Below are 24,217 nucleotides of genomic sequence, written 5' to 3' on the forward strand. Positions count from 1 at the left end.
AGTGAAAAAAACAATGCTCTCCGTCCACGAGAATGCTGATGTGACTAGGAGGATGTTAAACATTTCTGGACTGTGCTTTTCTCTACTGTAACACACACAAACAGGCTCTGTGTCCTATGATCCCTCTGCAGTGTATTGTAATGAAGTAACTGGCCACAAGATGCCTGCCGATTATATAGGGCTGTGACATCACAGGGGTCACTGACTGCTGATAGGCTGCATCCTGCATGTGATTCAGGGTCATCCCGCCTACTTCCCTTCCTGCCTTGCCTTCCCGCCTTCCCAGCATTCCTTGCCCCATGTACTGACATGTGGATCCACCATTTCAGATGCCCTGGAGCCTGCACTGCAATAAATGGAGTTTAATGAAGAGATTTGCGCGATAGAATTGCGGCAATATTCGCATTCGTTGCACTCATGCAATTGTTATTCAGTATGACATGCAAATTATAGGCATTGCTTTTAGAATCACTGCCACAGAGCAGCACAATGACAGAGCCTGGAAGTGGCATCAGTATGAGGAGACAATATAGTGGCCGAATGACACAGTGTGGAGGTGTTGGCAGCATGAGCAGACCATATAATTGCTGAATGACACAGCCCGGAGCAGACAGTAGGAGAGTAGACAGTAGGGCTTCACAATCCCTAAGATTAAAATATGAATTTTGAAATTCAAATTGAAGATTTATGGTAGCTAGTGCTACCATAACATTTTTTAGGCCCAGGCCAAGCAGCATCAGTAAACCATATATTGGCTTATGCATGAGTAGACCATATAGTGTCCGTATGGCACAGCCAGGAGTTGGCAGCAGCAGGAGTAGACACTATCCCTAAGATTAAAAGATGAATTCTGAAATTTAAACCGAAGATTTATGGTAGCTAGTGCTACAATAACATTTTTAGACCCAGGCTTAGGCCTAGCAGCATCAATAAACCATATATTGGCCGAATGACGCAGCCTGGAGGTGGCTGAATCATGAGGAGACCCTATAGTGGCGGAATGGCACAGCCTAGAAGTGGCTGAAGCATGAGGATACCATAGAGTCTCTGAATGGCACAGCCTGGAGTTGGCAGAAGCATGAGGAGACCATTGAAATTCAAGATTTCAAAATTGAAATGTAAGATTTTGAAATTTAAATTGCGGACTTTGAAATTGAAATTTTAGCTCCCAAGTTTTAGTGCCCCGGGCCCTGGTGTGTGGGTAGAAAGGACCAAATTTAACAAGGAGTCACATGGCCACAAAAGCCTGGAGATGGCATCAGTATGAGGAGATTATATAGTGGCTAAATGACTACCTGGAATTTGTGGTAGCATGGTGAGACCATATGGTATCTGAATGGCACAGCCTGGAGGTGGCAGAAGCATGAGGAGACCATTGAAATGTAAGATTTTGAAATTTAAGATTTTGAAATTGAAATTTTAGCTCCCAAGTTTTAGTGCCCCGGACACCGGCGTGTGTGTACAAAGGACCAAATTTAACAAGGAGTCACATGTCACATGGTGGCACAATGAAAGAGCCTGGAGATGGCATCAGCATGAGGAGACCATATAGTGGCTGAATGGCACAGCCTGGATTTGGCTGGAGCATGAGGAGACCATATAGTGGCTGAATGGCACAGCCTGGAGTTTGTGGCAGCATGAAGAAATCAAATAGTGGCTGAATGGAACAGCTTGGAGTTTGTGGCAGCATTAAGAGACCATATAGTGGATGAATGGCACAGCCTGGAGGTGGCTGAAGCACGAAGAGACCATATGGTGGTTGAACAGCACAGCCTGGAGTTGGCTGAAGCATGAGAAGAGACCGTATAGTGGCTGAATGAGACAGCCTGGAGGTGGCAGCAGCAGGATCAGGAGTCCTGAAAGTGACCCGGTGAAAGAGTGGTGTGGTGGGTGGCGATACCAGTACCTGGTGATGAAGGTGGGTGAAAAAAGGTCTGCTGCGGATGAATTTTGGTAACTGGGGAGCAGCGCCCTAACTCCTTAACAATGCAGGACATATATTTACGTCCTGCGCAGGCTCCCGCGATATAATGCAGGGTCACGCGGTTACCCCGCATCATATGGGGTCGGCCTCGGCGGCCATCAACGGCCGGGACCCGCGGCTAATACAGGACATCACGGATCGTGGTGATGCCTTGCCCTTCAGACGCGGCAATCAAAGTTGACCGCTGCGTCTGAAGTGAAACTGAAAGTATTCCGGTAGCTCAGTCGGGCTATTCGGGACTGCCACAATGAAATCGAGGTGTCCCGAACAGCTTACAGGACACCGGGAGAATCTCTACCTGCCTCGTCGGTGTCCGATCGGCGGATGACTGCTCCGTGCCTGAGATCCGGGCAGGAGCAGTCAAGCGCCGATAACACTGATCAATGGCATGTTAATACATGTGTGTGTGCATTGTTATAGTCCCCTATGGGGGCTATAAAACTGCAACAAAAAAAAGGGAAAAAAAGTGTTAATGTGAGTTAACCCCTTCTCTAATAAAAAATTTAATCACCCCCCTTTTCGCATAAAAAAAAAAACCGGTGTAAAGAAAAATAAACATATGTGGTATCGCCGAGTGTGTTAATGTGGGAACTATAAAAATATATTGTAAATTAAACCGCACGGTCAATGGCGTACAGTTAAAAAAATGCAAAAATCCAAAATAGCATATTTTTGGTCACTTTTTATACCATTAAAAAATGAATAAAACGTGATCAAAAACTCTGATCAAAACAAAATGTTACCGTTAAAAACTTCAGATCATGTCGCAAAAAATTAGCCCTCAAACCGCCCTGTATGCAGAAAAATAAAAAAGTTATAGGGGTCAGAAGAGGACATTTTTAAACATATACATTTTCCTGCATGTAGTTAGGATTTTTTCCAGAAGTACAACGAAATCAAACTTATATAAGTAGGGTATCATTTTAACCGTATGGACCTACAAAATAAAGATTAGGTGTCATTTTTACCGAAAAATGCACTGCGCAGAAACTGAATTGTTTTTTTTTCCGTTTCACTGTGGATTTTGGGGTAAAATGATCATTGGTGGCACAAAAAATAAGCCATAATATGGAATTTTTGGTGGAAAATTGAAAGGGTTATGATTTTTAAAAGGCAAGGAGGAAAAAACGAAAATGCAAAAACTGAAAAACGCTGAGTCCTTAAGGGGTTAAATCTGTTTGGCACTTATCCGTATTTGTGAAGTGTTGGTGTGGCACCATGGCCAAGCTACTCTGATGCATCAGGCATTGGGGGTTGGAAATCCTGGCTGATCCATGCCTGATTCATCTTCACAAAGGTCAGTCTCTCTAGATTTTTGTAGACAGACGAGTTCTCCTTGAGGTGACTATGGCCCTGCCACACTAAACACCCGCTCTGATGGCACACTACTGGCTAGGCAGGACAGCTTTTCCATGGCAAACTCTGCTAGTTGTGGCCACAAATCAAGTTTGGCTTCCCAGAAGGCCAGCGGATCTTCAAGGTGTGTTGGCATGGGCCTGTCAAGGTATGCCACCACCTGCTGGTTCAGGTCCTGCTCCAGGTGTACCTGCTGCTGATGGATTGCGGGAGAAAAAAGCTACTCATCAGCTACTGTAGACTCAGGCTGCTGCTGATGGAGATGGTACTGCTCCTGCTACCCCACCCCTAACCAGCAGCCATTGCAGTGGAAGGTGAGCTCCACTGTGCCCCTTCACCTCCTCCTCCTCCTCTTCCACTTCAGCCCCCAAAGGGCTCATGTGGCCGTGAGATGTAGGCGCCACATCTCTAATGCCCCAATCAGCCATCGTTTCCAACACGTGTTGTAAGAAATAAAGCAGTGGAATGACATAGTTTATCCTGTAATCCTGACAATTCACTGCGAGACCTGCGAGAGAATGGACGATGGCGCCGATAGGCATCAGCCAACTGACTACACAGGATGCCTCTGTAGTAGGTCACTTTGTCCTCCCTCTCAGTGGGTGTAAAAAAGGCACCCATTTTGTGGCGGTAGCGAGGTTCCATTATGGTGGAGATCCAGAAGTCATCCTGCTGCCGAATGGTGACAATTTGGCTGTCATTACGCAAGTAAGTAAGTATGCATCATGCCATTTGTGCAAGTAACTGGGAGGGACTCCCTGCCTCCATCTCCACTGCATACTACCACGGTGTGTGTCTGGGTCCTTTGTCTCTCCTTCCTAATGACCCTCTACCTCCTCTGGCTGTTCCTGCTCCTCCTCTCCTGTCAGATTACTAGAAAAACGGCCCATTTGGTGAAATCTAAACTGAGCTCCACTATGCCCCTTCACCTCCTCCTCCTCTTCCAGATCTGCACCCACAGAGCTCATGTGGCCATGAGATTTAGGAGCCAATGTCCTGACCAGCCATCATTTTCAACAAGTGTTGTGAGAAATGAAGCAGTGGAATGACGACGTTCATCCCGTAATCCTGGGGACTTACTAATAATGTGGCTTCCTCAAAGGGCCTGAGCAATGAACTGCCACTGATTCACTTTGAAGTTACACAGGGGAGTACCCCTATTTGCTTGTATCATCAAGAAATCGGTGATGGCTTTTCTCTGTTCGTACAGTCGGTCTAACATATAGAGGGTGGAATTCCAACGTGTGGCAACGTCACAAATCAGACTATGTTGGGGGATACCGTTCTGACGCTGCAGCTCAAGGGGGGCATGCTTTGCAGTGTACGAGTGGCTGAAGTGCATGCAAAGTTTCCTTCCCATTGTTAGAATGTCTTGCAAATGGGGAGGACTCTTCAGGGACTGCTTCACAGCCAGATTGAACATGTGTGCCATGCAGAGCACATGGCTCAGCCTTCCCAGTCGCAGCACATGCAAGATGTTCTTCTCATTGTCAGTCACCATGGTTCCCATTTCCAGTTTTCGTGGAGAAAGCCATGCTCTGATTTCTTTACGAATGACTTTAAGAAGTTCCTCCCATGTGTGACTCCGGTTGCCAAGGCAAACCATGTGAAGAACAGCGTGATACCGCCGTGCCCTGCACACATGGTATGCTGAAGTGCCACTGAGACTTGTCTGGGCAGTGGAGGCTGAGGACACAGTGGAGGATGAGGAGGCGGAGTCGCATACTGTCACAGGACCAACGGGCTGAGAGCGTGGAGGAGGAAGCGGCGTGACCTGTCCAAGATGGGGTTGTGGCTGTGCAGGAACCACATTCACCCAGTGAGCTGTAAAGGAGATGTATTGTCCCTGACCAAAGTTACAGCTCCAGATGTCGGCGCTACCGTACACTTTGGTACACACCGACAGGCTCAAGTACTGGCCCACCTTCTTTTTCACAAAATTGTGCAGGGCTGGTACTGTCTTCTCCACCTCGGCTCGGCTCAAGCCATCAATTCTCTGAAAGGAGCAGAGTCCACCACTTAAAAAGGGAGGGACTGCAGCACCAGCAACTTGGATAGGAGCACATTCAGCTTCTGCGCCATTGGATGAATGGGCGCATACTGTTTTCTCTTGGACATGGCTTCGCCGATGTATTGTTGAATGGCTGACTAAAAATGTGAGGAGCAGGAGCATCTGGAGCAACAGAAAAAGGGTATGACACACAGCTCCCTTCGGCTGAGGTGGTGGATCCTTGGCTGGCTGAAAGAGTGAGCGGCGTACCACTGGGTGATGCAGCAGGCTGGACAACTACATCGGAGCCACGGTTCTCCCAGGCCGCTTTACGGTGGCGAAGCTCATGTTGACGCAGGGCCGTGGTGCAAACATTGGGACCCTGGCCATGCTTCACCTTTTGCCGACATATTTTGCATGTGGCTATGTGAACCTCCTCCGGATGCCTGATGAAAAACTGCCACACCACCAAGTAGCTTATTTTCCAACCAACAGTTCGCACTAATTGACTGCTACTGCTGCCGTCTCCAGGAACCCCTGTTCCACTACCTCTCGGGAAGGTAGGCTGCCGTGAAGCAGGTTGTCTCCCACTGGCACTTTTGGCTCCAGAATTTCTACTTCTGCCACCATGCTGACTGCCAACCATGCTACCGCCTTGCATGCTCAACTGCTCTCTCACGGGCAACCTGCAACTCTCTTCTCCTGATGATGAGGATGAAGCCCCTTCTGCACCTGGATCCCATTCGCGATCGGCTTCATCATCATCAACAAGTGTCTGCACGTCACTGATGTCCTCTTCAGGTTCCTCAACAGTGTCTGCTTCATGACCCTGGACCCTGGCAGCACTGCCTCCCATGTCACTCCCCTCATCACTACTTGCCTGCCTAGCTGAGGAAGCAGTGGATTTATCCTCCACTTTTTGGCTGGGCAGTAGCTGCTGACTGTCCTCTATTAGATCGTCCTCAGTGAATAGTGGAGCTGAACCCACAGCATAAGATACTTCTTTAGGGGAGGGAACAGCATAGGACAGAAGCAATGGGAGGACAGGGACTGCTCCTGGGCCATGCCAACTGAGGGTTGTGTCTGGGGAACCCACTGACTATTCACTGGGGGTATCAGATGTCACTTATGATGAAGTGGATGACTGTGTAAACAATTGATGATGGCAGATGGGTTGCTGGTCGAGACAAGACCGCTAGCTGATACCGGGAGCTCAGGCCTCTCACTGTGACTCCTGCTGCCACTCGCCCCTTGTCTGCTGTGACCTCTGCCTGATGAATTTAGGCTTCTGCCACTCCTGGCACCTCTCTGCCTGACATACTTAGTGTGCATATGAGGGGAGTACAAAAAACTTCACTAAAACAGTTTTTGTCTACAACACCAGTACTTTTGACTGTCCTTTCACATTATCTAGGCTTTTGTCAGATTAACAGGTACAAAATAGTACACTACTTAGATGTACGTATATGGTGTGCAATTATGAGGGCAGAAAAATGCACTACAGTACACTTAAAAAAGTGTCTGAGTACAACACCAGCCGGTGAGTACTTTTGCCTGGACTTTTACAGTATCTAGGCCCTTGACAGATTAACAGGTTTAAAATAGTACACTGCTTAGATGTAAGTATGTGGTGTGCACATACCAGGGCTGAAAAATGCGATACAGTAAGCTTTAAAAAAAACTCAGTATTTTTGTAAAACACCAGCCAGTGATTACTTTTGGCTGTCCTTTCACAGTATCTAGGCCCTTGACAGATTAACAGGTACAAAATAGTACACTACTTAGATGTACGTATGTGCTATGCACTTATGAGGGCAGAAAAATGCGATACAGTACGCTTGAAAAAAAATTTTTTTGCACAACACCAGCAGTACACCACAGTGCTGCAGCACAAAAAAGCTGTGTACTAAACACAAAATTGCAATCTCTCAAAGACTATTAGAAATGGACTGCTGGGTATTATACCGTCTACAGACTAGTATAACCAGCAGATGGTTTGTTGTGGAACAAAGACACAGAATTGCACTGAAAACTTATTCCTGCCTCCTCTGCTAAGGTTTATGAAGTTGAGGCAGCTTGTTGAAATGTTAAAGAGAGTCCAGCTCGCCTCCCGTATCGTGCTATGCACAGAACGGTGCCCGGCCAGGCGCCCAGGATAATGAAAGGAAGAAAGGAGGTCTAGCACTGCAGTGAAGGCAGCTTTATTCAGTGAGAAGCACATGATAAAACACACTAGTCAAACATGTTTCAAGCGCGAACGCTCTTCCTCGGTGACATCAGTGTGGGCTCAGGTGAGGTCTAATATCTAATATATGATCAAGGGGTGGAGCAAGATGGAAAAACTCCAACCTACCTGGCATCACACTGATTACAGGATCAAGGTATACAGGTAAAAAAACATAAAAATGTGTATAAAATACATAAATTACAATAAATGTAAAACCAGTGGTGTCTCCATGGGCGCCAAGCACTCACCATCTTTAGCAAATTTGACCATGTCCTTTTGGGAAGCTAATTACATTTTCACACCTGACAACCCATTTGCCAGCAGCATACAGTGGTACGGTCGCTTCATTTACGACCTTCTCCTAGTCTGGAGGGGGACGTCGCGACCATACCACTGTTTGCTGCATACCTCAATGACAATCCATACAACCTCACATTCACACATCAAGTAAATTCACAGGTGTTTTTGGACTTAACTCTCACGATTACCTCACAAAACAGTATTTCAACATCCACCCATCGCAAGCCCATCTCTGGAAACACTGTTCTTAGAGCTGACAGTAACCATCCATTACACACCACCAGATCCATACCGGTAGGGGAGTTTACTAGACTTAAGAGAAACTGCTCGGACACAGCCACATATAAATCTCAGTCCATTGAACTCAAAGATAGATTAGGCAATAGAGGTTATTCTCTACACACTTTACACAGGGCTGAAGACATTCTGGCTAACAAGGACAGAAGTACCCTTGTCAGTCCACAAGGTATCCCAAGAAACAAAAACAAGAATAAAATTAAGAAACCTATTCTAGCACTCACCTATTCTCCCCATTTCTATAAGATCAAACGAATCATTAACAGGCACCTTCATTTGCTCAGGAGGGATGAAAGTCTATCATTCATACTGAGCGATGGGTGCCAAATAGTTTCCAAAAGAGCACCCACACTCGGGGACCATTTGTCGTCAAGTGTGGTCCTGAGTGAAAGATCCAGTAATCCTCATTGGCTAGTTCAAAAAGGTTTTTTCAAGTGCGGACAGAGAATATGCCGCACTTGCTATTATGCCAAACCTACTAAAACTTTCACCACTGCTGATGGTACTAAAACGTTTTCCATCAATTCGTACATCAATTGTAATCATACCAACGTTATATACATCATTGAATGCTCACTCTGTCATTTAAAGTATGTGGGTTACACAACCAGAAAATTAAAAATCAGAGCTTTAGAGCATTTGAATGACAGTACTACTACATCGAATAGACACAGATCAGCAGCCTCTGACCATTTCCAGACTGTACATCAGGGCAACATTAGTGGTTTTAAAATTTATGCTATTGAACTTGTTAAACCCAGCATCAGAGGAGGATGCATTAGGAAAAAACTTGCTGACAGAGAAGCGTTCTGGCAGTTTACGTTAGGAACTCGCAGTCCCACAGGTTTAAATATCCGAAGGGAAGTGCTGTTTCATTACTAACAACCAATGGATAATTATTTATTTTGTAGTTTTCTTTCCCGCTATGTTTTGCTTCTCTACCACTGATGCTGGCAATATTTTGGTATGTGATATTATACATTTATTGTAATTTATGTATTTTATATGCATTTTTATGTTTTTTTTACCTGTATACCTCGATCCTGTAATCAGTGTGACGCCTGGTAGGTTGGAGGTTTTCCATCTTGCTCCACCCCTTGATCAGGGTATATTAGACCTCACTTGAGCCCACACTGACGTCACCGAGGAAGACCGTTCGCGCTTGAAACATGTTTGACTAGTGTGTTTTATCGTGTGCTTCTCACTGAATAAAGCTACCTTCACTGCAGTGCTTGACCTCCTTTCTTCCTTTCAGCTTGTTGAAATGTATTAGGCAACAAACAGCTATCTGCCCCTCTCTGTAATACAATGCGGAAGAAAGTAAACGGGAGTTTAAAGGGTACCTCTCATCAAAAAAACTTTTGATATATTATAGATTAATGTATGCAGAATAACTTTACAATTGCATGTTATTAAAAAATATGCTTCTTTCTATTTAATTTTCCACTTTGAAGAAATGACCACTAGGGGTCTCCCTACCAGTCCTGGCAGTAAGCATTTCAGACTCATGCTGGAGTCCTAAACACTATGAGCTGCCAGTCTGCTTTGTTCACAAAGGAGAACACTTAGAGCTGCCAGCCTGCTTTTAGTGTTGCTCGCGAATATTCGCAATGCAAATTTTATTCGCGAATATCGCATATTCGCGAATTCGCGAATATTCGCAAATATAGCGCTATATATTTGTAATTACGAATATTCGTTTTATTTTTATTTTTTTTCACAGTACACAGCACAGTGATCATCCCTCTCTGCTTCCAGCTTGTGTGATGTAAAGAAGGCTCTAATACTACTGTTTGAGACTGGCGTGCGAATTTTCGCACATGCGAAAATTTGCATATGCTAATTTTCACATATGCAAATTTCCGTCTATGTTAATTTTTGTTTATGTTAATTTCGGCATATGCTAATTTTTCCATGCGCGAATATTCGCATATGCGAAAATAAAACGCCAATATTACGAATATGCGAATTTTGAGAATATATGACGAATATTCGTCCATATATTCGCAAAATATCGCAAATTCGAATATGGCCTATTCTGCTCAACACTACCTGCATTGTTCACAGCCTGTTTGGCTGTGAAGAAAGCAGGCTGGAAGCTCTGAGTGTTTAGGACTCCAGCATGAGTCAGAAATGCTTGCTGAGAGGACTGATCGGGAAAAATACAATAGAAAGAAGGATACTTTTCATTAACATGCTAGTGGAAAGTTATTCAACATTCATTAATCTAAAATATATCAAAAGTTTATTTGATGAAAGGTACCCTTTAATCGCTGCAGTAAACATCCTTTTCAGTGAAAAAACACTGCTCTCTGTCCACTAGAACACTGATGTGACTAGAATGTGAAACGCCGCTGGAATTAGCTTTTCTGTGTAACACACACACACACACAGCATTGTCCATCCTATCTGTATGCAGTGTAATGAATGATATGATGAGCCGCACAATGGCTGCTGGAGCAGCCGTCCTTTGGGACATAGCATGAATTACGAGACAATAAAACTCTCACTCTTCTAATTGCTTATGTGTTAACTCAGAAACAATTTACTTTTTAAAGGCAGTATTTACACATGGCAATATACTGTATATACTGGTTTGTTTGTTTTTGTGTCAATTTCTTTAATTTTGAAAGAAAAGGGGGAGTAAATTATATTTAAATTGTGTGAGGGGCTGTATCAAAGCAGCAAAGCCGGGTTATGACACATTATTCCTTAACCCCCTATGGTGGAGAGAGTGATCATGGACATCTGCGTTAAATTTCACATTTTTCCAAGCAGCATTGTTAAAGAAAACTATGTTTGCAGAATATTGTGCAATCCAATATGACTGCCAAATCTTGCGGTAATGTGCGGTACAGAAAGTGATCACGAACATGTGTGCTAATTCTACACTGTTCTGACCAGTCATTTTAGAGAAAACTATGTTTGATAAACACTGCGCACTTCAATATGGCCGCCAAATCTTGTGATCAGTTTTGATACAGAAAGTGATCACGAACGTGGGATAATTTTCGCACTGTTCTGACCAGTCATTTTAGAGAAAACTATGTACAATTCAATATGGCTGCCAAACCAGGTCATCATTTATGGTACAGAAAGCGATCACAAACATTTGTGCTACGTTTCACATTATTCCGATCAGCATTTGAGAAGAAAAAAAAATGTATGCAGAATATTGTGCAATCCAAAATGGCAGCAAAACGTGATTAATTATGGTACAGAACGTGATCTCGAACATGTTTGGTCATTTTGACATTGTTCAGACCAACATTTTTGGAAGAAACAATGTATGGAGAATATTGTGCAATCCAATATGGCTGCCAAACTAGGTAATCATTTGTGGTACAGAATGTTATCACACTGATTATAACGGGGTGCTGCTTGCAAGATCACAGGGGTCCCCAGCAGCTGGACCCCCGCGATCAGGCATCTTATCCCCTATCCTTTGGATAGGGGATAAGATGTCTTAGCGCCGGAGTACCCCTTTAACAAATCTGACTTGGGACAACAGTGTCACCACATACAGCAAATAATATATCTGTAGCTTTAATATGTCTGTTGCTTGGCCACCTAAAAATCATCAACTATAAAAGTAAATCCAGCATAGAAGAAGGAATGATCTGTCAACGTTCACTAGGGCAGGGACAGTGTTTTAATTTCGTTTTGGTTTGCAGTGGGTTTAAGTAGGAATCAAGGTGACTTTTACTTGCCATCTTGTTTAAGGACACTTTTAATAGAAATGTGTCATCAGAAAACAAATAAGTATAACTCTCTAAAGAAAGCAACTTATTATAAACCGTAACTTCTATTTACTCCCGATATCAAACTTATAATATCAGCCAGATTATATGTGACTTCACATCAAATAATTACTGCTGCTATTACTCTAGCAACTTGGTCAATATTATGTGCCGGGTGCTGAGGGGCATGTACCTAATTTGGATTTACAGTTTACAATCTGTTCAAACATCTGAAGTTCATAGATGCAAATTCATGATGCTAAACAAAATAAATAATCCATTATTGTCCATTGGAACACTAGACACATGAAATGTTTATAACACACTATGGGGGAGATTTATTATTGCTTTTAGAGCATTTTTTTTATCTATGTTTTGGCGCAGTTCAGGCGCAAGCAGCATATTTAGCAATTTTTATGCGTCTTTTGATATAGACAGTTTCACTCTTTTTGCCTACCCGTATAACTTTTTTCTTTTTGACCATGCAGTGGTCACATATTTATCATTTATCTATTTTGTGCGCAAAGGTACTTTTTTAGGCTCAAAACTACACCACCTACCAGTAGGCGTTAGAATCACTTCTACCTTCCACAATTCAACCTTTAACCTCTTGTGGATGACAGCATCCCACTTCTTTTCTATGACACGTGATGAGGAGCTGAGCGCAGGTCATAGCCGTTCTGGCCACTATCTGCCACCAGGACCAATCTATAATAGCAGACATCAACGATCACGGTGATGCCCGGCTTTAATCCCTTAGACACCACAATCAAATTTGATTTTAGCGTCTAAAATGCAAGTAAAAATGTCCCGGCAGCTCTGTGAAAATAAGTAAAAACACCTAACCTGCCAAATTCAGGCGTCAAGAATTCACTCACAAGCGTCTAGAAAAAGTGTATGTGGTAGAGATTTTCCCACCACAGCAGAGCTGCACAAAATTAATCATCCTGCTGCACCTTTTTGATAAATGGGAAAAAAGGAAGCTTGTTGCGAAACAACGTTGTTGGGGTGGCGTTCTGGACGAGGGTAAGATGTCCGTAGTCCGTAATATGCACTTATGATGGGTAATGGGGGCTTGGATTTTTGAGCAGTTTTTCCAGGACTGAGGTGTCTGCTGTGTATTGTCTCAGCATTTTAAGTCCGGATCCTGTGGCCTGTGTCCCGTTCCTCCCATTGTCCCCACTATCATAACTGCATACATGATTTCCTATTGTGCGGGTATATCTTTTTGGGCAGTGTGCAAAATTTTGACTAATAGTCTGTATATCCTCCGTGTGTATACGTTTACATGTATAGGCATAATCTGCTAGTATGTTTTTATACAGCTATAGTCCTTCTATTATGTATACAACAGAGCTGAGGTTACCTTGGTAAACCCACCTTTCCATATATTGCAGTCCCACTTTTTACTTGGCCCCTGTTCAGATGCTGTAGTAGTCTGTCTGCTGTTGTTCCATTTTACTTGATTTTATTATCATCACTAATAATAAAGTTTATACACTTTTTGTACTTTATCTTTTGTCTCAGTGTTTTTTCTTTGGTTAACCTTTTTGATAAATAAGATGCACGCTAGTCAAACCCACCACCAAAATAAATGTGGGGAAAATAGCTCGTAGACCGTTCTTTGATAAATCTGGGTATCAATAATACAAATAAAGAGCCCTGGTTTATGTTCCCCTATTTTTTGCAATGCATTGCCTAAAGGGTGATTATACTGTACAATACATTTGTAATTTTATCATACTGTCATTCCTTCAATTCTCGTCTTGGCCCAATAACTTTTCTGTGTCCCAGACATTCATCAGTAGCCATACTGATGTGCTTGCTTAGAACTGAGCTAATTGTGATGCATATGGCATTAATGGCAGCCACACTATAAATAAGATGTCCTGACCATTTAACCCAGCCATTCCTCCTCTAACTCTGTTCCTGAAATATATTAAGAAGTTGGTTCATGAGTAGAAATTTAAATACTCCCCTTATAATATCCAAAATATGGCAGTCAGTGTCAGGTTGGTGAACCGCAATGAGAATAAAGTGAGCATTCTTAATCACTATGGTAACATCTGAATAAAGAATAGTACAGATGCTAGCCACCGTGCCGGATTAGTGGAAGGGAAAACAGGAAAAGCTGGGTACAAAGCGCAAGCCACTGCAGACGTCTCTTCAAAGGTAATACAACTTTATTACAGCTACATACAATGCGTTTTGAGGTGCATGCCTCTTCTTCAGGTAACAGGCTTATCTGTATGCTGGTGCCTCTGTGTGCTTTTTATAACTAAAATTGGCGCCAAAGACCGGGGCTTTCTAGCCCCGCCCTCTGGGCGGAGCCCAACCTGCAGGTAATGCCCAGGTGTTTGGCCCGCAATGTTTAAAATATAATAAATAATGAACAATAAAACACATTAACCCCTTAAGGACAATGGACGTACTCCTACGTCCCCGTTTCCGAGTCCTTAAGGACCGAGGACGTAGGAGTACGTCCTGTCCATTCCCGGCCCCCCGCCGCTAGCCGGAGGGGAGCCGGTGCCCGATGCCTGCTGAAATCGTTCAGCAGGCATCGCGGCATATCACCCAGGGGGGTCATTATGCCCCCCCCATGTCGGCGATGGCCGCAGATCGCTGGACAATTCAGTCCAGCGATCTGCGGCGATTCCGGGTCAATCGGGTCTCCTGTGACCCGGTGACCTGGAATTACTGGCTGATCGGGGCCGTCAGAGACGGCCCCGAACAGTCAGAGCCTGCAGGGGTGAGGTGGCACTGGTGCCACCTCACGATCGCCCTGATTCGTCGGGTGTCACTCCCGCACCCTAATTCTTCGGGTGTCACTCCCGCACCCGCTCCGCCCCTCTTCCGGAGGACGTGAGCGGGTGCGGGACGTGCACCCCGGGTGCTGGGGGCCCCGATCCCCGGCGTTAATGTTGGGATCGGGGCCCCAGGAGCGACGACGGCGGCGGCGGCGGGACTGACCTGCAGCGTCGATCAGCAGCAGCAGGAGGTGAGTGACAGCCTCCTGCTGTTGCTTAGCAACAGCTCCCAGCATGCAAAAAGGGCATGCTGGGAGCTGTAGTTATGCAACAGGAGGAGGCAGACCACCACAACTCCCAGCATTCCCTTATGGGCATGCTGGGACTTATGGTTTTGCAACAGCTGGAGGCACATTCTTTCTATGGAAAAGTGTACCTTCAGCTGTTGTGTAACTACAACTTCCAGCTTGCACAAACAGCTAAAGTGCATGCTGGGAGTTGTAGTGATGCATCTGCTGGTTGCATAACTACAACTCCCTGCATGCCCGTTGGCTGTCGGTGACTGCTGAGAGTTGTAGTTTTGCAACAGCTGAAGGCACACTGAGTTAAGTAGCAAACCAGTGTGTCTCCAGCTGTTGCATAACTACAATCCCCAGCATCCCCAGCCAACGTAGTATGCCTCCTGCTGTTGCATAACTACAACACCCAGCATGCCCTTCCGCTGTCCGTACATGCTGGGGGTTGTAGCTTTTGCAACAGCTGAAGGCACACTGGTTGCAGAACACTGAGTTTGTTGCCAAACTCGGTGTTTCACAACCAGTGCGCCTCCAGCTGTTGCAAAACTACAACTCACAGCATGCACTGATAGACCGTACATGCTGGGAGTTGTAGTTTTTCAACAGCTGGATGTCCCCCCCCCCCCAATGTGAACGTACAGGGTACACTCACATGGGCGGAGGATTACAGTAAGTATCCGGCTGCAAGTTTGAGGTGCGGCAAATTTTCTGCTGCAGCTCAAACTGCCAGCGAGAAACTACTGTGAACCCCCCGCCCGTGCGACTGTACCCTAAAAACACTACACTACACTAACACAAAATAAAATAAAAAGTAAAAAACACTACATATACACATACCCCTACACAGCCCCCCTCCCCAATAAAAATGAAAAACGTCTGGTACGCCACTGTTTCCAAAACGGAGCCTCCAGCTGTTGCAAAACAACTGCTCCCAGTATTACCAGATAGCCACTGACTGTCCAGGCATGCTGGGACTTTTACAACAGCTGGAGGCACCCTGTTTGGGAATCACTGGCGTAGAATACCCCTATGTCCACCCCTATGCAAGTCCCTAATTTAGGCCTCAAATGCGCATGGTGCTCTCACTTTGGAGCCCTGTTGTATTTCAAGGCAACAGTTTAAGGCCACATATGGGGTATCGCCGTACTCGGGAGAAATTGTGTTAAAAATTTTGGGGGTTATTTTCTGCTATTACCCGTTTTTAAAAATGTAAAATTTTTGGGAAACCAAGCATTTTAGGTAATTTTTTTTTTTTTTTTTTACATATGCAAAAGTCGTGAAACACCTGTTGGGTATTAAGGTTCACTTTACCCCTTTTTACGTTCCCTGAGGGGTCTAGTTTCCAAAATGGTATGCCATGTGTTTTTTTTTTTTTTTTGCGGTTCTGGCACAATAGGGGCTTCCTAAATGCGGCATGCCCCCAGAGCAAAATTTGCTTTCAAAAAGCCAAATGTGACTCCTTCTCTTCTGAGACCTGTAGTGCGCCAGCAGAGCACTTTTCACCCCCATATGGGGTGTTTTCTGAATCGGGAGAAATTGGGCTTCAAATTTTGGGGGGTATTTTCTGCTATTACCCTTTTTAAACATGTAAAAATTTTGGGAAACCAAGCATTTTAGGTAAATTTTTTTTTTTTACATATGCAAAAGTCGTGAAACACCTGTGGGGTATTAAGGTTCACTTTACCCCTTTTTACGTTCCCCGAGGGGTCTAGTTTCCAAAATGGTATGCCATGTGTTTTTTTTTTTTGCTGTCCTGGCACCATAGGGGCTTCCTAAAGGTGACATGCCCCCCAAAAACCATTTCAGAAAAACGTGCTCTCCGAACACTTTACATAGACATATGAGGTATGTGCTTACTCGAGAGAAATTGGGTTTCAAATACAAGTAAAAATTTTCTCCTTTCTACCAATTGCAAAAATTCAAAAATTGGGTCTACAAGAACATGCGAGTGTAAAAAATGAAGATTGTCAATTTTCTCCTTCACTTTGCTGCTTTTCCTGTGAAACACCTAAAGGGTTAATACACTTATTGAATGTCATTTTGAATACTTTGGGGGGTGTAGTTTTTATAATGGGGTCATTTATGGGGTATTTCTAATATGAAGACCCTTCAAATCCACTTCAAACCTGAACTGGTCCATGAAAAATAGCGAGTTTGAAAATTTTGTGAAAAATTTCCAAATTGCTGCTGAACTTTGAAGCCCTCTGGTGTCTTTCAAAAGTAAAAACTCATAAATTTTATGATGCAAACATAAAGTAGACATATTGTATATGTGAACCCAAAAATGTTTTATTTTGAATATCCATTTTCCTTACAAGCAGAGAGCTTCAAAGTTAGAAAAATGCAAAATTTTCATATTTTTCATCAAATTTTGGGATTTTTCACCAAGAAAGGATGCAACTTACCATAAAATGTTACCACTAAGTTAAAGTAGAATATGTCATGAAAAAACAATCTCAGAATCAGAATGATAACTAAAAGCATTCCAGAGTTATTAATGTTTAAATTGACAGTTGTCAGAATTGCAAAAAACGCTCTGGTCCTTAAGGTGTAAAATGGCCTGGTCCTTAAGGGGTTAAAGAATAGCGTATAACAATAAAAAGTTGCTAGTTCAGTATGGATGTAATTTGTGTCTCGGGGCGGTATGCTTCTTAGCGAACCATAGAGGAGAGTCCGGCGCAGGCACTCATAAGGAGCTCATGAATTTAAGGTGTTTTTGCAATTTGTGTTATTACTATATCTCTTTCATTGCACCTCCCAGCCCAATGTGTTTTTCTTGTGCCATATAGTTGTCAGGGACCCTACAGTCCTAATTGCCAGCCACATTGAGATTGAAGGGGTATTCCAGTGGAAAACAAATGTTTTCAAATCAGCTGGTAACAGAAAGTTAAACATATTTGTAAATTCCTTCTATTTAACCCCTTAACACCTAGTGTTTTTCCATTTTTGTACTTTAGTTTTTTCCTCCTTATCTTTTAAAAATCATAACCCTTTCAATTATGCACCTAAAAATCCATATGACCCCTATAACTTTTACATTTTGGTGGTATGAGGGCACATTTTTTGCGATGTGATCTGAAATTTTTATCAGTATAATTTTTGTTTTGATCTGACTTTTTGATAACTTTTTATACATTTTTTATGGTATAAAAAGTGACTAAAAATACAATATTTTGGACTTTTGATTTTCTTTTGCATACACCATTGACCGCGAGGTTTAATTAACAATATATTTTTAGAGTTCGGACATTTATGCATGCGGTGATACCCCATGTGCTTTTTTTTTTTTTTTTTTACACAGTTTATTTATTTATTTTTTTTATTGGAAAATGGGTGCGATTCTGACTTTTACTAGGGAAGGGGTTAAATCCCATTTATCAACTCTATTTTTTACACTTACCATAGGGGGCTATAAAATGCATTACACAGATTGCAGGCAATGTTCAATGCATTGCTATGGCATTGCATTGATCAGTGTTATCTGCGCTTGATTGCTCAAGCCTGGATCTCAGACTTGGAGCAATCAAATGCTGATCAGAAAGGGTGGAAACAGGTAGGGAGCCTTCTGCTGTCCTCTCAGCTGTTCTGGATGCAGCGATTTTACAGCGGCGGTCCCGAACAGCTCTGCTAAGCTAACCAGCAGCATATTCTCCCATTTTAGATGCCGCAATCAACTTTGATTGCTGCGTCTAAAGGGTTAATACCGGACATCAGCCTGATCGATGTCTGACCAATGTCCGGTATTAGCCGCGGGTCTATGAACTTTGGATGTTTGAACAGATTGTAAACTGTAAATCCAATCCCTCAGCACATAATATTGACCAAGTTGCTAGAGTAATAGCAGCAGTAATTATTTGATGTGAAGTCACATATATCTGGCTGATATTATGAGTTTGATATCTGGAGTAAATAGAACTTACATTTTATAATAAGTTGCTTTCTTTAGAGAGTTATACTTATTTGTTTTCTGATGACACATTTCTATTAAACGTGTCCTTAATAAAAGTCACCTTGATTCCTGCTTAAACCCACTGCAAACCAAAATGAAATGAAAACACTGTCCCTGCCCTAGTGAACTTTGACAGCTCATTCCTTCTTCTATGCTGGATTTACTTTTATAGTTGATGATTTTTAGGTGGCCAAGCAACAGACATATTAAAGCTACAGATATATTATTTGCTGTATGTGGTGACACTGTTGTCCCAAGTCAGATTTGTTAATTACAAGTCTGTTGATCACTAGTGTTGAGCGGCATAGGCCATATTCAAATTTGCGATATTTCGTGAATATATGGACGAATATTCGTCATATATTCGCTAAATTCGCATATTCGTAATATTCACATTTTTTTCGCATATACGTAAATTCATATATGCGAAAATTCGCATATGTGAAAATGTATGAACTTTATAGCAAATATACCAGTGTAACATGATAGAAGCAGCAGAAGGGAGGGATCAAGATTCACGAATATTCACATATGCGAATATTCGCAAATGCGCATATTCACCCGGCGGTCTCACACAGTAGTATTAGAGTCTTCTTTAGACCACACAAGCTGGAAGCAGAGAGGGATGATCACTGTGATGTGTTCTGTGAAAAAAAAAGCGAATATTCGTAATTTCGAATATATAGTCCTATATTTGCGAATATTTGCGAATTCGCAAATAAAATTCGAATTGCGAATATTCACGAGCAACACTATTGATCACATGGTTTGCCTGCCATTTTGCATTACACAATATTCTACAAACAACTTCTACTCTGAAACCGTTTGTTAGAATAAGTTATAATTTGGCAGACATGTTCATGGTTACCTCCTGTACCAAGGTTGTTAAACCTGGTTCATTTGCATAATCAATAATGCCACCACCCACCAATAAAATTAAGGTAGCATTATTAATAATATGCAACTTTTTTAAATGTGTGTAATATGTACACTGTTCATCTAAAAGTTAGAGTACTCACTTTCTGTACCACAGTTGATCACCATATTTGGCGACCATATTGGATTTTGCAATATTCTGCAAACACAGTTTTCTCCGAAAATACTGGTCAGAACAATGTGAAAATTAGCATACATGTTCGTGATCAGTTTCTGTAGGGGGCTATACCATGCATTACACTGATTGCAGGCACTGTTCAATGCATTGCTATAGCATTGCGTTGATCAGTGTTATCTGCGCTTGATTGCTCAAGCCTGGATCTCAGAAGTGGAGCAATCAAATGCCGATCAGAGCGTGGAGCCAGATAGGGAGTCTCCCGCTGTCCTCTCATCTGTTCAGGATGCGGCAATTTCACCATGACAGTCCCGAACAGCTCCGCTAAGCTAACCGGCAGCATATTCTCCCGTTTTAGACACCGCAATCAACTTGGCATCTTATATTGGCATATAAAGAGTTAATACCGGTCATCAGCCTGATCGGCGATGTCCGGTATTAGCCGCAGGCCATGGTCGCTCAGCTACTGAGCGCTCTTCACAGATCGGGAGAGCCGGCCATGGACGTAAGTATACGTCCATGGTCATTAATGGGTTAAAAATCCAGTACTTATCAGCTGCTGTATACTACAAAGAAAGTTGTGTAGCTCTTTCAAATCACATCACAGTGCTCTCTGCTGACACCTTTTGTGCGTGTCAGGAACTGTCCAGAGTAGAAGCAAATCATCATAGCAAACCTCTCCTGCTCTGGACAGTTCCTGACATGAACAGAGGTGTCAGCAGAGAGCACTGTGGTCAGGCTGGAAAGAACTAGACAACTTCCTCTGTAGCATACAGCAGCTGATAAGTACTGGAAGGCCTAACATTTTTTAATAGAAGTAATTGACTTATCTGTTTAACTTTCTGGCACCAGTTGATTTGAATTTTTTTCCCCATCTAAGTATCCCTTTAACCACTTAAGGACAGAGGACATATGGGTATGCCCCCGTTCCCAAGTCTTTAAGGACTCAGGGTGTACCTGTATGCCCTCACTATTTCCAATCCCCGCTGCTCACCGGACGGGGACCGGACCGGGATGCCTGCTGAAATCATTCAGCAGGCATCCTGTGCAAATGCCTAGGGGGGTCCTGAGACCCCGCCATGTCGACGATCACCTCAAATCGGCGATCAATTCAGATCAGCGATTTGCGGCGATTCCGGGCTGATCGGGTCTCTGGTCACCTGATCGCCAGAAAAATTGGGATGATCAGAGCTGTCAGAGACAGCCCCGATGATCCTAAAGGATAGGAGCAAGGTGTTAGTTAAAGTTGAAATCCCCACTCTGCCCGACCCTGGATGTCCGGGCAGAGCGGGGGGAAGATGGGGCGGGGGCTGGAGCGGTGAGGGACCGGCGATTGCGGCGGGACTGGCGGCAGGCAGAGGTGTGATCAGCGGCTGGAAGGAGGCAGCGGCGGAGACAGCGGTGGAGGCAGCAGTGAAGATTATTGGTAAGTGATTTTCCCTGCGGCCTTCTAGGAGTTGCCAAACTACAACTCCCAGCATGCCCAGACTGCCAAAGGCTTTCTGGGCATGCTGGGAGTTGTAGTTTTGCAACATCTGGAGGGCAACAGTTTGGAGACCACTATACGGTGATGCCCAAGCTATACTCCAGATGTTGCAAAACTCCAACTCCAAGCATGCCCAGACTGCCCAGGCATGCTGGGAGTTGTAGTTCTGTAACATCTGGTGTTTCAGATGTTGCAGAACTACAACTCCCAGCATGCTCAGACAGTCTCAGCATGCTGGAAGTTGTAGTTTTTCAACATCTGGAAAAGAACAGTTTGGAGGCCACTATACAGTGGTGCCCAAATTGTAGCGCTCCAGATGTTGCAAGACTACAACTCAAAGCATGCCCAGGCATGCTGAGAAATGTTGTTCAGCAACATTTGGCCCTTCAGATGTTGCTGAACTACAACTCCCAGCATGCCTGGGCAGTCTGAGCATGCTTGGAGTTGTAGTTTTGCAACATCTGGAGGGCTACAGTTTAGACACCAATACACAGTGGTCTCCAAACTGTTCTCCTCCAGTTGTTGCATAACTACAACTCCCAACATGCCCTTCGGCTGTCTGGGCATGCTGGGAGCTGTAGTTTTGCAACAACTGGAGGCAGACTGGTTGGGAAACATTGTCTGTTTCCTAATTAAGTGTTTCCCAACCCGTTTGCCTCCAGCTGTTGCAAAACTATAACTCCCAGCATGCACTAACAGACCATGCATGCTGGGAGTTGTAGTTTTGCAACAGCTGGAGGTACACAGGTTGGGAAACACTGAGTTTAGTAAAAACTCTCAGTGTTTTGCAACCAATGTGCATCCAGCTGTTGCATAACTACAACCCCCAGCATGCATGGACAGTCAAAGGGCATGCTGGGAGTGTTAGTAGTAAGTCTCCAACTGGTACATAACTACAAGTCCCAATATGTCCTTCAGCTGTCACTGCATGCTGAGAGTTGTAGTTTTTGCCACAGCTGAAAGCATACTGGTTGCGAAACATAGAGTTTGTTATCTAACTCAGTGTTTAGCAACCAGTGTGCCTCCAGTTGTTGCAAACTACAACTCCCAGCATGCCCTTTGGCTGTCCGTACATGCTGGGAGTTGTACTTTTACAACAGCTGGAGGCACACTGGTTGCGAAACTTTGAGTTAAGTAACAAACTCTCAGTATGCACAGACAGCCAAAGGGCATGCTGGGAGTTGTAGTTTTGCAACAGCTGTAGGTTTGTCCTCCACCATGTGAATGTACAGGGTACATTCACACGGGCGGGGGTTTACAGTTAGTTTCTCGCTGCAAATTTGAGATGCAGCTAATTTTTCGTTGCAGCTCAAACTCCCAGCGGGAACCTCGCTGTGAACCCGCTCTTGTGAATATACCCTAAAAACACTACATATACACTACACCTACACAATATAAAAATTAAAACACTACATATACACATACCACTACACATTTACCCCCCTCCCCACCAATAAAAATGAGAAACGTCTGGTATGGCATGGTTTCTAAAACGGTGCCTCCAGCTGTTGCAAAACAACAACTCCCAGTGCTGCCGGACAGCCATTGACTGTCTAGGCATGCTTGGAGTTTTGCAACAGCTGGAGGCACCCTGCTTGGGAAACACTGCCGTAGGGTAATTTTGGTATCGGAGGCAAGTGTAATTCTTGCATCCGGGTCAGTCTCTATGCAAATCCCTAATTTAGGCCTCAAATGCGCATGGCACTCTCTCGCTTTGGAGCCCTGTCGTAATTTCAAGGTAACAGTTTAGGGCCACATATGGGGTATTTCAGTACTCGGGAGAAATTGCCTAACAAATTTTGGGGCGATTTTTCTCCTCTTACCTTTTCTCCTTTATGAAAAGGAAAAGTTGGGCTCTACTCCAGCATGTTATTATAAAATGTTTTTTATTTTTTACACTAACATGCTGGTGCACCATATGAAACAAAAGACCCCCAAAATTTGTAGCACAATTTCTTCTGAGTACGGAAATACCCCATATGTGAACATAAAATGGTCTGCGGGCACACAACAGGGCTCAGGAGTGAGAGAGCACTATGTACATTTGAGGTTATTTGCACAGGGGTGGCTGATCGTTATAGTGATTCTGACATAAACGCAAAATAAAACACCCCTCACTGAACATAAAAGGAGGTATAGTGAGCCTTTTACAGGTGTTTGATGAATTTTCGTTAAAGTTAAACGTGAAAATTAAAAATTTGTATTTTTTTCACTAAAATGCTATTTTTCATTTTCACAAGGGGTAATAGGAACAAAGCACCCCAAAATTTGTAACTCCATTTCTTCTGAGTATGGAATACCCCATGTGTGGATATAAAGTGCTGGGGGAGCAGATCGTACCCTTGTAGTCTGTTGCTAAGGGTGATCCCCAGCATTAAAATGCATACAGTGGGGGATGCCTGCAACAGACTACAAGTGCCACATTAACATCCTACACCAGATAAACGGTGCGGATGTGTAACAATTAGAATAATTACATACAGGGATAGGTACACTACTGTGGTAGATGTAACAGTGACATTAGCTAACCCTTAACACTGATGTTAAGAATTGAGACATTAGCTAGTATATCCTTATGTGAAGGACATACCTGAGCCCGCACACCAACGCCAAGGTTTCTCAAGTGGCACGGGACCTAGCACTAACCTACCTGCATAAAATGTGGAGTTTTTACATCTCCAAGTATAAGACTTAAATAACGAAAAAGAGAGATGGTCTCAACTGGCAGGTAGGAGATGCTCAACCCCACATGCGGTTGTGCATATATACTGTAAACACGGACTAAGAAGCAAGG

Source organism: Hyla sarda, chromosome 5 (assembly GCF_029499605.1).
Source record: "Hyla sarda isolate aHylSar1 chromosome 5, aHylSar1.hap1, whole genome shotgun sequence".
Classification (NCBI taxonomy): domain Eukaryota; kingdom Metazoa; phylum Chordata; class Amphibia; order Anura; family Hylidae; genus Hyla; species Hyla sarda.